This window comes from Macaca mulatta, chromosome 9, assembly GCF_049350105.2.
Source record: "Macaca mulatta isolate MMU2019108-1 chromosome 9, T2T-MMU8v2.0, whole genome shotgun sequence".
NCBI lineage: Eukaryota > Metazoa > Chordata > Mammalia > Primates > Cercopithecidae > Macaca > Macaca mulatta.
The window spans coordinates 64,680,448-64,695,487 of record NC_133414.1 but is presented as its reverse complement, the minus strand read 5'-3'; the positions used below and the strand labels follow the sequence as shown (position 1 = coordinate 64,695,487).

At 42.4% G+C, this 15,040-nt stretch overlaps 1 long non-coding RNA gene across 1 annotated transcript; it reads right to left on the bottom strand.

The window, feature by feature from the left end:
- Positions 1-3,495: 3,495 nt before the first annotated feature.
- LOC107000134 (uncharacterized) lies at positions 3,496-9,774 on the bottom strand. The gene is made up of 4 exons (XR_001447108.3): positions 9,578-9,774; positions 8,635-8,827; positions 7,275-7,330; positions 3,496-4,246 (listed from the first exon to the last, which is right to left on the bottom strand). It is a non-coding gene; the product is annotated as an uncharacterized LOC107000134 (long non-coding RNA).
- Positions 9,775-15,040: the final 5,266 nt, after the last annotated feature.

The following is a 15,040-nucleotide window of genomic DNA, read 5'->3' as shown; positions in this document are numbered from 1 at the left end:
CTGTCCTAAGTTGGGCCTCCAACCCAAAGTCAGTCAAGTGTCCTTGCCTTTTATTAAGAGGGGCCTCTAACCCACTCTGTCTTAGGAGAGACTCTAACTCCCCTAAGTTGGGCCTCTAACCCAATCCCATTCTTTCCCAGGTACCCCGCCGCTTACCCAAAGTCATGCAATCAGTGCTGCACTCTATTTCCTTTGGGTCGGGAGGTCTCCTCAGTATTGTCCCTTTTATGGTTTGCAAGAAAGATGTTAGAGGACCCCAACACTTACCCAAAGGTAGCCATTGGGTCAGGGTTTCTGCTACAGGAAAGGGGTCCCGATCCAGATGCCAAGAGAGTGTTCTTGGATCTTGCACAAGAAAGAATTCAGGGAGAATCTGCAGTGCAAAGTGAAAGCAAGTTTATTAAGATAGTAAAAGAATAAAAGAATGGCTACTCCACAGACAAAGCAGCCCTAAGTGCTGCTGGTTGCCCATTTTTATGGTTATTTCTTGAGGATATGCTAAACAAGGGGTAGATTATTCATGCCTCCTGTTTTTAGACCATATAGGGTGACTTCCCGATGTTGCCATGGCATTTGTAAACTGCCATGGTGCTGATGGGATTGTAGTAGTGAGGATGACCAGAGGTCACTCTTGTGGCCATTTTGGTTTTGGTACGATTTAGCTGACTTCTTTACTGCAACCCGTTTTATCATCAAGGTCTTTATGACCTGTATCTTGTGCCAACCTCCTATCTCATCCTGTTTCTCAGAATGCCTTAACTGTCTGGGAATCCAGCGCAGTAGGTTTCAGCCTCATTTCACCCAGCTCCTATTCAAGAAGGAGTTGTTCTGGTTCACATGCCTCTGACAAGAAGGCATGGCTTCTGCAAAGGTCTTGAGGCACAGACTGGCAAGGCAACTGGTTCAGTGTGTCCTGGGTCACTCTCCCCGATATTCCCTGCCAAACCACATCCCTGCCCTGGAGATGACTGGTAGAAAGGATTAAGGAAGGAAATGGCAGTATTTATTTACAGAGAAGCCTAACCTTCTCAGGGAAGAAAGGGCCAGGGCATGGGGGCAGGAAACTGGTGCTCAGAGAGATTGGGTTTCCTCTTTCACATCACTTTGGCCAACATTTATGAATTTGAAATTAAATAGAATATTTGGCAGTTCTAACATTTCACAACATTCTAGCTGAACTCCAGTTATAACTCAAAAGAATAGAAAATCTTATTGTCAAAGTTACATACATACACACACACTCAAAGACACACATATACATACATACACACACACACATATATATGCATATATATATATATATATATATATAGAGAGAGAGAGAGAGAGAGAGAGAGAGAGAAAGTTCTATTTTCTTAATATTGAATGATTTGAAACTCACTGTATATTTACTCAGCTGTGCACAGCAATTACCAAACAGCTAAATGGTCAAGAATTTCCATAAAGTAGAACACAAATACCTGATATTTATGCTTTAAAGTCTCCCCTTTCAAACCATGATAATTTAACCCTCAGCATGGGGATTCCCTGCTGACACTAGGGTTTGAATGACAGAAGGGATCAACCACTGTATTTTGTTTCCATCAGGATCACATTATCAACCCATAATTTCTCCATATTAGAAAATAGCACTTAATTTTCAAATAACAAGCAGTTGTAGGATGACTTTGCCCCCTGCCACCCAATGCTACCATCATTTATACCCCTCTTCTGTGCAAAGGCTGAGACAGGGAGCTGCTCCCTCTAGCCACTCAGAGACAGGACCCTGGGGCCTCTGTGACCTACAGCCAAGCCACCTCTCAGGAATGGTACTTCCCAGAAGACCTGCTGCCCTCCTTCTCTCATCCCTGAGAGCCTAGGGCCTTTAGCCCCTCTCTGAAGGGAAGCATTTGCAGAAATCCTCTGCATTCTGGCATCTTTCCTGAGTGGCAGGTTATTGTCTTCCAGAGGCTTCAGGACACATGGATTACATACAGACATACATTTATAGGAACATGGCTCAAACAAACTGTTTTCAAAGAAGTCCTGTCTCAATATTATAATTTATTTTGAGAGTTTTCAACTGTATTAGTTCTGAGGTATCATGTCTAGAGAAAAGATAGTGATTATTTGTGGTTTCAGAATCTCCAAAAGCAGCTGCATTCAGGAGAGGGTTGCAAAACAGCTACACAAACTGTGGAAAAGGAGAAACACAAACCCAGAAAGAGGAGTGAGAACTTTCAGGCCTTCAAGTCCAGGAAGACCGAACTCACAACAAAAGAAAACTGATGGTTATGAAAAAGCTTAAGTCCATTTCTTGGCACACACCATTTTCTGTAGAGATGGTGTGAGGGGTGTAATTCTAAGGGAGCAAGGTATGATTTTAACATTTAAGGGTGCAGATGTGCAGAGCTAGGTTTGTGTCTAGGGATGCACACTTGAGATGCAGTACAGATTGTGAGAGTCAGAAACTTGGCTGGAAAGTTGGGCAGGTTTCCCAAGAAGAGGGAATGACAGGACACAACTTTTCCTGTTTCAAAAAATCAGCCTGGGTCCCCCACTTCCAGATGCAAAGGTCCTAGACCTTGTTGGAGTTGCTTCTTCTGGCTTCAGAAAGGGGTATCTCTGCCACCTGACTAATCCTTGTACCCAGCTAGGAAAGGGCCTTGACTGGGACTGGACACATCGGAAAGAATTTCCAATGACATTTCTTTAGTCTAATGATACTTCTCTGTTCAACAAAGACAACGGTTCTTATCAAATGCTCTGGCTCTGTACTAGGCAGTGAAAGAGAATGCGTTTTATGCCTGTCCTTAGGATGTTGATCTTGCATAGACTTGAAGGTGGGGAACATCATCAACTGCATACTGCCCATAAATGTGCAGGTTTTATTCTGATGACCATAGTCTTTATTGGAAAGCTTTATTTTTAAATCTCAAAATATCCTTCCAAAGAACTTCCTCCTCCTTTCTTGTGTAATGAACACAGTCATACAGAAAACTGCCAGTATGGGAATAAAATTGACTTGAGATAAAATTCAAGTTCTGACATAACTAACTGTGTGACCTTGAGTAAGTCATTGAATTCATCTCCCACTACAGAGAAAGAGAGATATGTTGACCTAAAATTTGAAGTGTTGGGATAAGGAATAAATGATATGTCATATACCAAAAGTCTAGCAAAGTTCTTAATCCAGCATGTCCCAAACTTCTATTTGGCTACAAAACATACACTGTCTCTCCTCTAACTCCTACTAGTATCCCCAGAATACTTAGGAAAATCTCCACTCTCTGCATCTGCTGATTCCCATTTTCCAGTTTTCCTTCTTCCTGTGAGAGTGAGAAGCAGAACATTTAGGCTGGGACATTGCGGTTCCTTTGCCTCAGGCTAACTGACCTCTTCAGATGTCAAAGTATTGTGAACTCATACTGGGAATCCCCTTTTCTGAAGTGGCCTGACAGGGCTGCGATATTCTGAGAATCTTTGGCATAGTGCCTATGTTCCACTGTGACCTTCCTGCATTTATCATTTAATTGGACATGTTTAGTTTTTACAATGGATACTTTTCTTCCCAGAACAATGTTGGGATAAATATGTCGTTTAAGAACCTTCCTTTACGTTTTGCTGATCTCTCATCAAATTTTATCATGGTCACATAAAGATCGGATTGTCCTTTCTCTATGAGTGTGCAATGACTGGGGAGGTTGAGAGAAGGGGGCTAACAATAACTGAGCTTTTGCTGTGTGCTCCCAGAGGAGGATGTGGCAAGGACACAAGACACAAGACTAGAACTCTGCGGATGCAGCCTTGTCCATTGCAAGAAGGGGCAACCAGCCCTTTTACAGATGGGCAAACAGAGGCCCAGATGTTGCTCATCTGGTTCATGTTCACATGATGCTGGATACATGTAGAGCAGATTATTTGTTTTTTCTGTTGCAGAATGACGTATTACCATGCTTCCTCTTTAGCTACCCTGAGGGTTTAGTGCTGGCCTCTCATGGTTTGCTCTTCCCAGTTCTGTCTATGGATTGTACACAAAGACTCGGCTGGCTTGTCAAGTTGACAATCGATGTTACAGAGGTCCTGAGGACAAAGAATCCCAGAGGATGAACTTCTGCCACTTGACCTGGTGGCCTGGAACATGCCTGAGTGATTGATCTTCCCTTTGGGTCCTGGAAGGACCCAGTTCAGAGATCAAAGTTAGAGGTCACTGAGGAGGCATTAGGCTGAGAGAGTGTCCTTCACAGAAAACATGGAGACAACACCCCTGAATAAAAGGAACGGAATAATTAAATATAACTAGAGGATTAAATTTAAATTGGCACGCAACCCAAATATTAAGTTTGGGTTTTATCCTAATGTCTACCAGGGTATTAAAATCTTTTTGTTTCATAATATTCACCAGGAAAGATAGAGGTATAGTTTATGTTAGTTCTGTAGCTTAAAATTATCTTTTAAAAAAATTCTCACACTAGACACAATATTAGGTTGTTATTAGTTTTTCTATAAAAACACATTTGCAAGAATAGTCTGGTTTAAAATCTAATGGAATCATAGTTTGTAAATGCTCAGTTAAAGATTTAGGTGAGTATGATTGTCCCATCAATGAGAGCTGCGGAAATTCGTTCATGGAAATTAGATTTTTGATGCTGTTTCATTTCCCAGGTGGCATGTTATCATCTCTTTAGCTACATTTTCCGTCGGGTTATTGCTGCAGATGTAGCCTCAATGTCAAAACATTTGGGAAAAACAGTATCATGTTGCAAACAGCCTCAGTGATACCTTGGGGCCATTTGGGGAATGCGACAGACTATCCAAGGTTCAACCTCATCATGTCCACACTGACCTTACAGAAGCAAGATTCACAAACCTGTGGGCTGGCTGTCCCCTGCCTGCGCTATGATTGATTTAGAAATCATGTGGGGCTGAGGCTTGAAAGCTGTGAGTTGCTGGGGAGGATGGGGCTGGCAGAGACAGCTCTAAAATTGTCAGTGCATAATTGCGTGTCTGCCAGGTTATCATTATTCACTTGGGGCTGCAACAAGGATCACATTAATACACTGACAGCTGACTCCTTAGGAGAAGAGCTGAGTAGAATCTCATCCTCACCCAGGAAAGATTCAATATGCAATCAAGGTAGGGGACAAAGCAAATCTCCTCAAAATTTCTCTCCATCCCTCTTCCTCTGTTTGATGCCCCTTTGGAAAGCTCATTTATAATGTAGCCATGGTTGCAGGGCGATCGCTATTCTGTACGTCTATCCAAGAAGAGACTCTGATATGTTGAACTATGTAAGACTCTGATATGTTGAGCCACTGAGGATTCTATTTGTGAAAGGGTTTAATAGGCATTTTGGAGAAAGGCCATAGCCCCTGTCACTATGGAGTTAAAACTCATGGTTGGTAAGACTCTGATGTAAACCTCCCACCCTAACAGGGAATATGTGGGGCCCCGGGGCCCCTAGAAGGGTTGACGTTTGATGTGATGCTCTAGGCACAGGTGTTTTCCTCAGACCAGTCCTATAGACAATATCCCTTGAATTTATTGAAAGAGGAGGTAGGATGAACAAGCAGATCAGCAACCCCAACAGGATTGCTTCTATCACAGGGCGAAGTGAAGGCAGAAGGGCTATGGGTTGGAATATTCATAAAAACTAGGATAAAGTTGTTTATCCTGCTTTTTACCTGGAAAAATCTAGACTGAACAACGGGGCGATCAGGACCCAGAAGGGAAGGGAGGAGAGCTGCCAGCAAACAGGCTACTTTTAGAGGGAGCACAGGGTCCATCCTGTGCTGGTACAAGGGTAAGTAGTGAGAGGGCCACACCAGGGCTTTACAGCAGCAGACACCAGCAGAGCGGTCCTGGTCACCCAGAGGGTAGTAAGTCCTGTTCAGGGAGTGGGTGGGCCACAAAGAGCTCTGTAGAAAAAGGAGGTGGATGTACCTGTAATTTCTCTCTGGCAACTCCATGCTAGACACAACTGCAGTAAGCAGTGGATAAGAACGCTGGAGCTGGAATCATACCACCTGGGTTCAAATCCTGTTCCTGCACTTGCTACCATTCATGACAGTGGAAAAGTTTACCACCTGTGGCAGACATAGAGATAGGTCACTCAAGTTCCCTTTCAAGAAAGGACTTGCTGCTCAGTTGAGAAGAGTGCAGATAGCTGATGGCCTCTAGCTATTAGGCATAGGGTTCGTCCACCCTTATAAGCTGAAGTCATGCTGCTCTTAGGGCAGCCTTTCCAATGACTAAGCATGGTAGTGAAACAAGAGTCCAGGCATTTCCTTCAAAAGGGGGACTCCTCTAGTGGGCAGTCTTTGCTTTGTTTCTTCTTGGACCGTGCAGAGACCTTGTCAAGTCTGCACGGTGGTCTGATGGTCCCTGATGTTCTGTCACCCAGGCTGGAGTGCAGTGGCATGATCATGGCTCACTGCAGCCTTGACCTCCCAGGCTCAAGAGATCCTTCTTCTCAGCCTCCCAAGTAGCTGGGACTACAGGTGTGCACTATCACAACCAGCTAAATTTTTATATATTTTGTAGAGATAGGGTCTCCCAATGTTGCCCAGGCTGTTCTCAAACTCCCGGGATCAAGCAAACCCCCAGCCCCAAGCAAACCCCCAGTCCCAGCCTCCCAAAGTGCTGGGACTACAAGTATGAGCCACTGCACCCCAGGAATTACTCCACAATAAGCTTTTCTATTTCTAACTCCATCTTAGCCACTGCTTTCCAGAGCACCTAACATTGCCATGGCCCTATGGCTCAGTTTCTTCACCTGCAAGTTGAAGATGGAGATAATCATTTCAGGCAGACAGGAATCAGGCAATGGTGGTGCTAAGCATAAGGAAGGAATTTCACTCCAAAGCAAAGTAAATGGCACATATAGAATCAGAGACTTGTGGGCACGGCGGCTCACGCCTGTAATCCCAGCACTTCGGGAGGCCAAGGCGGGCGGATCACGAGGTCAGGAGATAGAGACCACGGTGAAACCCCGTCTTTATACAAAAATACAAAAAATTAGCCGGGCAGGGTGGAGGGCGCCTGTAGTCCCAGCCACTCGGGAGGCTGAGGCAGGAGAATGGCGTGAACCCGGGAGGCGGAGCTTGCTGTGAGCCTGCTATGACCTGAGATCGCGCCACTGCACTCCAGCCTGGGCGACAGAGCGAGACTCCATCTCAAAAAAAAAAAAAAAAAGAATCAGAGACTTGTGAAACATCATGGCTTTGAAACAGTCTCACCCAATGCAAAACAAGCACTCAGTGACCTAGCAGCGCCTGTGATACTTGTGATACTACACCATTTCTTCAGGACAGTTGAACAGTTGACCAGTGGCATGGAATCCATGTCACACCTGGAATTTTGAGAAGAACAAACTATTCACAAGCAATACTCTTCATTATTTCAAACAGGGCAGGACTAGAGCCTAGAACCTGCTGGAGTCTTTCCTGGACTCATGAAGCCTGTATTTGCATGTCATGCAAGCCGATTTACATTAGACTTATGAGTGTAATCTCTCTAGAGAGAATGAGGTCCTTCAGACTCAAGTATATTCTCTGTCCTTCTTTCTTCTCTGGAGATACGCATTTGAACCCATGAACAACCAATGATTTGTGTGTATCTCAAGAAAATAACGGAAATGTGACCAAATATGTCAATAATTAGGGGAAACTAGAAAAGAAAAAAGGAAATCTCCAGGAACTGAATTGGTGTAGTCTTTTCCCTTCAAGAATGTACAAGTACTGTCATTCGTGACATTTCTGGGAACTTGTGTGCTGAACCACGTCTTTGGCAGTGGCGTGTGCTGCCCATGGCTAAATCATTTTCTCACCTTGATTTGCCATGTGCATTGGTCCCAATAAATCACACCCCACTTATCCGTATGCCCCGACCTTATGTTTCACTCCCTCAATTTCTATGTTTTTCAGCCCTTTCAGGTTGAACAAATTTCTAAGTTGATACAAAATTTTAAATGATTAGACCACGTTTAGTGGTCCGATGTTTATAGCAAAGTATTATATTCTTAATTCATGGCTCCTTCCATTGTATTACCACACACACACACACGTACACACAAACACACACACAGGCACAGACCTTTTTCCTTCTGCCTCGACACCATCATGTATCTGCTCTTTGCTGGAGCTTTCATCACTATGCATGCCACTTTACCTGTTTCCAACCTACTAAAGTTACTATGGTGCTGGGTCCTTCTAGCAGAATGGAGAAGTTTCCCATCTCTAATATTCTCACAGAATATTACTCTGTCCCTCCCTTGGTTCAAAGTTTCTGCCCCACCTAGACTCATTGGTAACCACTCAATGAGGTGATCTTTTCAGGGTGGAAATATTTGCTTGAATATTGCTGCTGTAAATATCAACATTTGTTGCACTGAGTGACTTCCGGACTCTTCCCCAGGACTACTGAAGAAAAAGGAAAGCATCTCTCATCCATATCTAGGCATGTATTAATACAGGCCTCTTCTCATGTCTTCTATGCATCTCTCTCTCTGTGTCTTTCTTTCTCACACATCCTCACTTTTTTTTTTCTCTACACACACACACAGAAACATACACCTCTTCCCCCTCCCTCTGCATTCACCGTTATGCCTCCCCACTTACAGAGGAAAAAAATCAGAAGTGTTTTCCCCCATCAAACCTCTCTTCTGGACAGAAGAATATATCTGTCTCATTAGATGAGAAGCAAGGATATCTAAGTTTTCTAGGTTTGCTAGAGAGTGAGTCTTGCATTCCCCATGAGATGAGAAGTTCACATTCTTAGCAAACAGACAGGTAGAGTCATTGGGTTTTGTAAAGAAAGTCCACTAAAAAAGGCTGCTGGTCAATCCCACCTGGAAGGAGGAAATAGGAAATACTAGACCAGCATCCCTAATGGCCACCACACTAGGAATGTGGTCTTGGGCAAGCTACCTACATTGTCCCTGAATTTACAAATGGAGATGATAATCATATTTTCTACACAATAGGACCACTATAGAATGAAAAGAAAAAAGACAACCATCCAGCCGTTGCACAGTGCTTGGAATATAGCAAATGTTCCCTAAATGCTAGATATTATTACTTTTGTTTCCTAGCTTGATAAAAAATTGTAAAGTTTACAGTCGCAGAAAAAATAGAATTCTAACATATGTTTCACAATTTACACTGCAGATCTGCTGTTCTTTTGACATTTCTAGAATATTTCCAAGTGTAGCTATGTTTGCCCCTCTGGGCCACTGAGGTATGAGGTTGGCATGGTAAGGGGGACCCATTATCTCAGATTCCCATTTTCCTAACACTCCTCGAATGGCCCAGAGATCATGTTTGGTTTAATGTTTCATGCAACCTACTTTGTGTTTTACTTTTTCACAAAATGAAATGTTAATGCATGAAAGATCATTTACATATGGCCTACTAGTTATTTAAGAAAACAGCAATTAAACATGTTGAGATAATTAACAGTGTGCATACGACTAACAATGCTTTTTACATGCTAGACATTAATGGAGTAGATGCCAAATAAATGTAATCCCACACTTCAGTTAGGATTTCTTTGTTAATTACATTAATTTACAAATTAAAAACAACAATCAAACAATCACATTCATTCAAACACAATGAGTATTTTAAAAGTTGAAATAATCAAGGGGAGTTTCTGCTCTGAGGACAGAATGTAATGGATTAACTGTATTTTCTGTTCCTACCAGAGGACAGAGTAATTAAGGACAAGAAATATCCTGCTACACTGCAGGCCGTCCAGAATGGACTCATCCAACCCTTTCGTAAGCATAATTTTTTTTCAAGCTAATTTGCCTACCGGTATCCAACAAAATGGAATTGTTCTGCAGCTGTGATTCATGTGCCCTTCTGTGGATCTCAGTCCTGTGTGATCTCATAATACAGTACAGATTTTAACTGAGACACATGGAAACATCAGGTGAGCCCCCCTCTCAGAGAAGCCTCTCAGCTTCCTGGGCCTGTGGTCACAGACCTTATAAGTTGGGGTGATTCATATCCATCATGTTCACAGCAACATTCACAATCCCAGGACTGCTCCCAGATCATCATAGTCTATTTCTGAAGGTGGTGACCCCAATGCCATTGCTATGGGGCAACCGGGAATGTATGTTCCTCAGACACTGGCACAAGCAACAGTCCCATTGTAAGGCAGCGGAATCCAGGGTAAATAAACTGTTAGACACACCAGCTCCACCACTGACTGGCTGAGCCGTCTTGCGCAAGATTACTTGCCTCAATATTTCTAAAAGTGTAAAATGTGGATAGGATATTATTATCTAATTTATGGAGTTATTTCAAGGATTGAAATGAGATAATCCCTTGAATGTTAATTTCTTCCACTTGTTCTGAATGTGTTTAAGCCCTTAGTATTCAGGCAGTTGCAGCAGGGTTCATTTAATTTGGAATAGAGGGAAGGAGAAAGAAGGGAAGAAATAAATCAGGAAAGAAGAAAGACTAAAAGGAGGAGGAAGGAAGGAAGGATGGAGGGAGAGATGAAGAAAAGAAGGAAGAAACTGAGAGAGGGAAGGAGGAAGGATAAAGGAAAGGAGGAAGACAGAGGGAGGAAGGCAGAGATGGGAAATTGAAATTCTTTAGTTGTCTGTCTCATGGATCTACAGTCAGAAGGAGTGGCTCTGGCTGTACAGATAAAGACTGTAAATATAAGTGGCAATAAAAGGGAGGTAAATAGTATAAGTGATAATTGGAATCTGGGTTTGATTCCCAGATTATGGCAGGGAAGGTAATTGGCATTGATTGATCATCTATATCAAATTTGACCTTGTGTTTGACATTTTACTCACACTCTTTTCATACAGTTGGTGAGTTTCTAGGCTCTAATTTGAACCCACATTTCTATCTACATCTCTGATTTCACAGAGGTCAAGACCTAAGTTCCTTTCCTAGTCTCCTTTGGCCTGTTGGGTCTGTTTGTGTCCTGGAGAGATGGACTCTCCACATGTCTGGTTGTCAGCTTGCTGCCCAGCAAGTTCTTGGGTACCCCCATGTCACAAGGCTCCAGAGAGAAGCTGTCAGATTTCCCACCCTGGGTGAAAAGATGGAGAAAGGCCCTAAATTTTATCTTCATGTGCCAGGACCCACAGGCTCAAGAAGTGCAGTCATTTCTTTGTTAAAAATATAGCTGAGTTTGGGGTCTCTGTCTGTATTGAAAGCACTTCTGGCTTCATGCTCAAAACTAATCATATATCCCTCTCCTGACCTTCCACAAAAGATTATAATTTGAGCTTCTATAGGCAAAGCAATTTTTGTTTACAAACCCTGGATCTAAAAAAGCATCAAGATATCAAGTATTTTAATGTTTATGGGCCTTTGTCCTACTTATTCCCTCTGCCTGCTTAGTTTTCCCTGGTACTTTCACATCCCATCTCCCTAGCCTGGTAAATTAGTATGGATTTTTCAACATTATCCCAATAATCACCTTCTCCAGGGAGGCTTCCCTGATTATACTCTTCCCTCCAAATGTGGGTTTGGGTCTGTCTTTCCGGGACTTCCATTATCATCATCATCACTCTGAGCATTAAGTGCCTCTTTGAGCTTCTGTACTCCTTAGTATACCAAGTTCCTCCAGACATACTCTATGGCTTGATTTCTATTCCCTAATACCTACCTATTCGTGCTGAGGTCTAAGGAGGTTCACCCCCCAAAAAATGGTCACACTCAACCGGATTAATTAATCTGATCAAGATGTTGAGGTCCCATGGAATCCAAACAGCTTTAGCAATTCAAGCAATTGTTAGAAGAATCCCAGCATGTTCGCATTAGGATGAGCACAGTTGAAACTCATTAGTATGTCTCATCCATACTCCCTGGAAAGGGAGTGAGATTTATTTAGAGCAGGCCATTTAATCCAGTTTCCTTCACTACATTCGTCTATAGCCACAGGGACCAAGAAGAAGGTCAGACATTATCCCATGATTTAATCAATGCAAGAGCTAATCTCGGCAGTTCAAATGAAAGGAACCACCTGTCCATCAGCAGCCCTTTCTTTGGTTATCATTACAGTTCAGTCTGAAAGTGAAATTTTCCTTTTGTTCCTGTTTTCTTCTCCCCGGCATTATACAGTGCTGTGGGACAGCCCTTCTCAAATCCACATGCATCTGAGAATCAACTGAGGATTAATCAACCAGATTCAGTTAAAATACTGAACCTGATTCAGGAAGTTTGGGGATGGGTCTGAGATTCAGAGATTACAACAAGCTCCCAGGCTAAGCACTGTTGCTGCTGGTCCATAGAGCACACATTGGGTAGCAAGAGTACAGAGACACAGTTCTCAACCTCAGCTGTAAATTTCAATCACCTGTGGAATTTGATAAAACATCCATTCCTGAGCCCTGTCTCAGACCATTTAAATCAAACTGTGGATGAGGCCCAGGCACGGTATTTTGTAAAATCTCTTCTGGAAATTCCAACACATAGCCAAAGTTGAGAACTGTTGGCCTAGACTACAAAGTGTTCCCAAAATGTAATCATCAGAATAGCAGCTTCAGCATCAACTGGAAACTTGTCAGAAATACAAATTCTCAGTAAATAGATACACAAAATTGTGGTCTACACAATAAATGAAATATTATTCAGCAATAAAATGGAGTGAAATACTGATATATACTACGACATGAACAGACCTCAAAAATACTATGCTAAGTAAAAAGAATGTCAATGCAAAGGACCATATGTTGTGTAATTCCAGAATACGCAAATCTATAGACACAGAAAGTAAATTAATGGTTTCTGGGTACTAGGAGTGGGAACTGGGAGTGACTTCCTAGGTACAAAGGATCTTCCTGGTGTGATGGAAATGTTTCAAAAGTCGGCTACATTGATGGTTGTACAAATAGGTAAAATTTTTAAAAATTACTGAATCATACACTTAAAATGGTTGAACTTTTTAATATGTAAAGTCTATCTCAATAAAAATAATGTAAATTTTCTTGCCACACCCAGACATGGTAAATTGGGAGTGAGGCCTATTAATATGTGTTTATCAAGCCCTTCAGGTGACTCTAAGGCACACTCATCTTTGGGAACTCCTGGTTTGGAGTGGGAAGGTCTTCAGAGGTCCCTGCTGCTAGGGTAGGGACATTGGTAGGAGTTTTAAGTAGAACCACCAGAAAACTGCTCCAGGTCATCGCAAAGTGAAGGCAAAATAGCATTCCAGAAACAGTGAAGAGTGTAGAATACAAGCTTTCTCCTATTACTAAGAGATTTTTACTCCACTGTTTCTGGAATGTTATTTTGTAGTAGTAATTTTCCCAGGCTGCCTTCTCTTAGCCTCGGTAGCCTAATCTGTAATGCGAATAAAAACAAATGCCTTTCAGGCTTATTGTGCAGATAAAATTAAAGGACAAACATGAAAGCTCCTAACAGTAATAGACTCATATTGGACACTTACACAGCATACAGTGAGGAGAATAACAGATATGGGTCTATTTTCCTTCACATAAACTGCCATGATTTAGCCTCTTCTGAGAAGCCCTTTCTGGAGCTTTCTGTGGTACTGGGGAAGCTTTCTGCTGCTTTATTTAGAATACTTCCCTTCCCCCCGCCCCCAGCAAATCCATATTATTCTAGATCTTTTCTCGCCTCTCAGATCTTGCTTAAGGCTGCTTATTTTCTAAGACATGCATACGTATTTGCTAAGTTAAAGAAAGCTTTAGGAGAATGCCCCTGATTCAGTTCTATCCTCCTCTTTGTTACTGCCAGAGAAGAAACAGCATTTTTACCACAGAAATTGCCACCCCTGAAAGACTCTTGCTCTTATCTTGGAGAGGAGAAATTGCTCTTTGCACTCCTTAATCTAATGGGTAGACTAAACATCACAGGAGAAGAATACGTTCATGTTCCCCAAAGCCGTCCACAATATGTACTAAGACAAGCTGAGTTCAGCTCCAATGCAGCAACAAGAAGTACATAGAATTTGCTTCCAGTAGAATATATTTTAGGGTGACATATAGCACTTTATAGCAATTGAAGCTTACGTCAAGATGTAATCAACTAATCATTGGTAATCATTGGTAATTCAGATGTGAATCAAGCTAATTTTCAGACAAACAGCGCTTCAGAAGGCCGCACTGAATTTCAGGCACAGGTGTTTATGATGAGCAGCAGCATTTGGACCCAGGGAGAAAGCCCTAGAGCTGTATGGTGGGGCAGTGAGACAAGGAAGCCACGGCTAAATTGCTAAGCTCTCAGTCATCTTTTTATGCCTCTGCCCACCCTTAGCCAGCCCATGAAGAGACAGAGCCATTTTCTTCTTCCCTGAAGCTCTCTTATGCCCTTGAAAGGCATTCATTTCAATTGGCTTTGTCTTCCAGTTGCTCAGTTAATGTACCATGATTCAAATGGAAAAGGCTTCATCCCAGCCAGTATAATTTGTCTGCCATCTATGTTCCATTATAAACTTCTCTAAGGAAGTGTCTGTGTCTTGTCCACTGATGTGTCCTACACCGAGAATCCTGCACATTGCAGCAGAGCACTATGCACTTAACATGCTCTATTAACAGTTAATATTCACACTGCTCCTGTGAGGACAGCATTATTATCTACAATTTATCAAGAAGTACACAGTTGACCTGGGGCATGAATCCATGCATCTCAAGCATCAAAGCCCATATTCTTCATTTGTTCCCCCTTTATTTCATTCCCTATTTGTATGTAGAAATAAGCAGCAAGTTTGCTGTCCTGGAACTTGACCCTCCAGTTTATCCCCTAGTTTCTGAGTTACCTGGGACGATAGAGATTTATAAGCCTTACATGTCCACGCAGTGACAAGAGAGCAAGTCTATGCTCCCTGCTTGCCGTTTTCTGAGGCAGCCCCAATTGTTTGAGCCAAATCCATCTCTGCCGAGACCTCTGAGTCCGGTTCTGCCCATAAGCTCTTTAAACAGCTTGCTCATCCAGTCTATAACAGTAAAAATCCCTGGAACGACAAGCCAGGAATTGCTTGAAATTCCAATTAAGCCAAGTTTTACCAAAGCCTTTTCCATTATCTCAGTAAGCCGCTTTCTACATTAAAAGGCTCCTCTTAATTA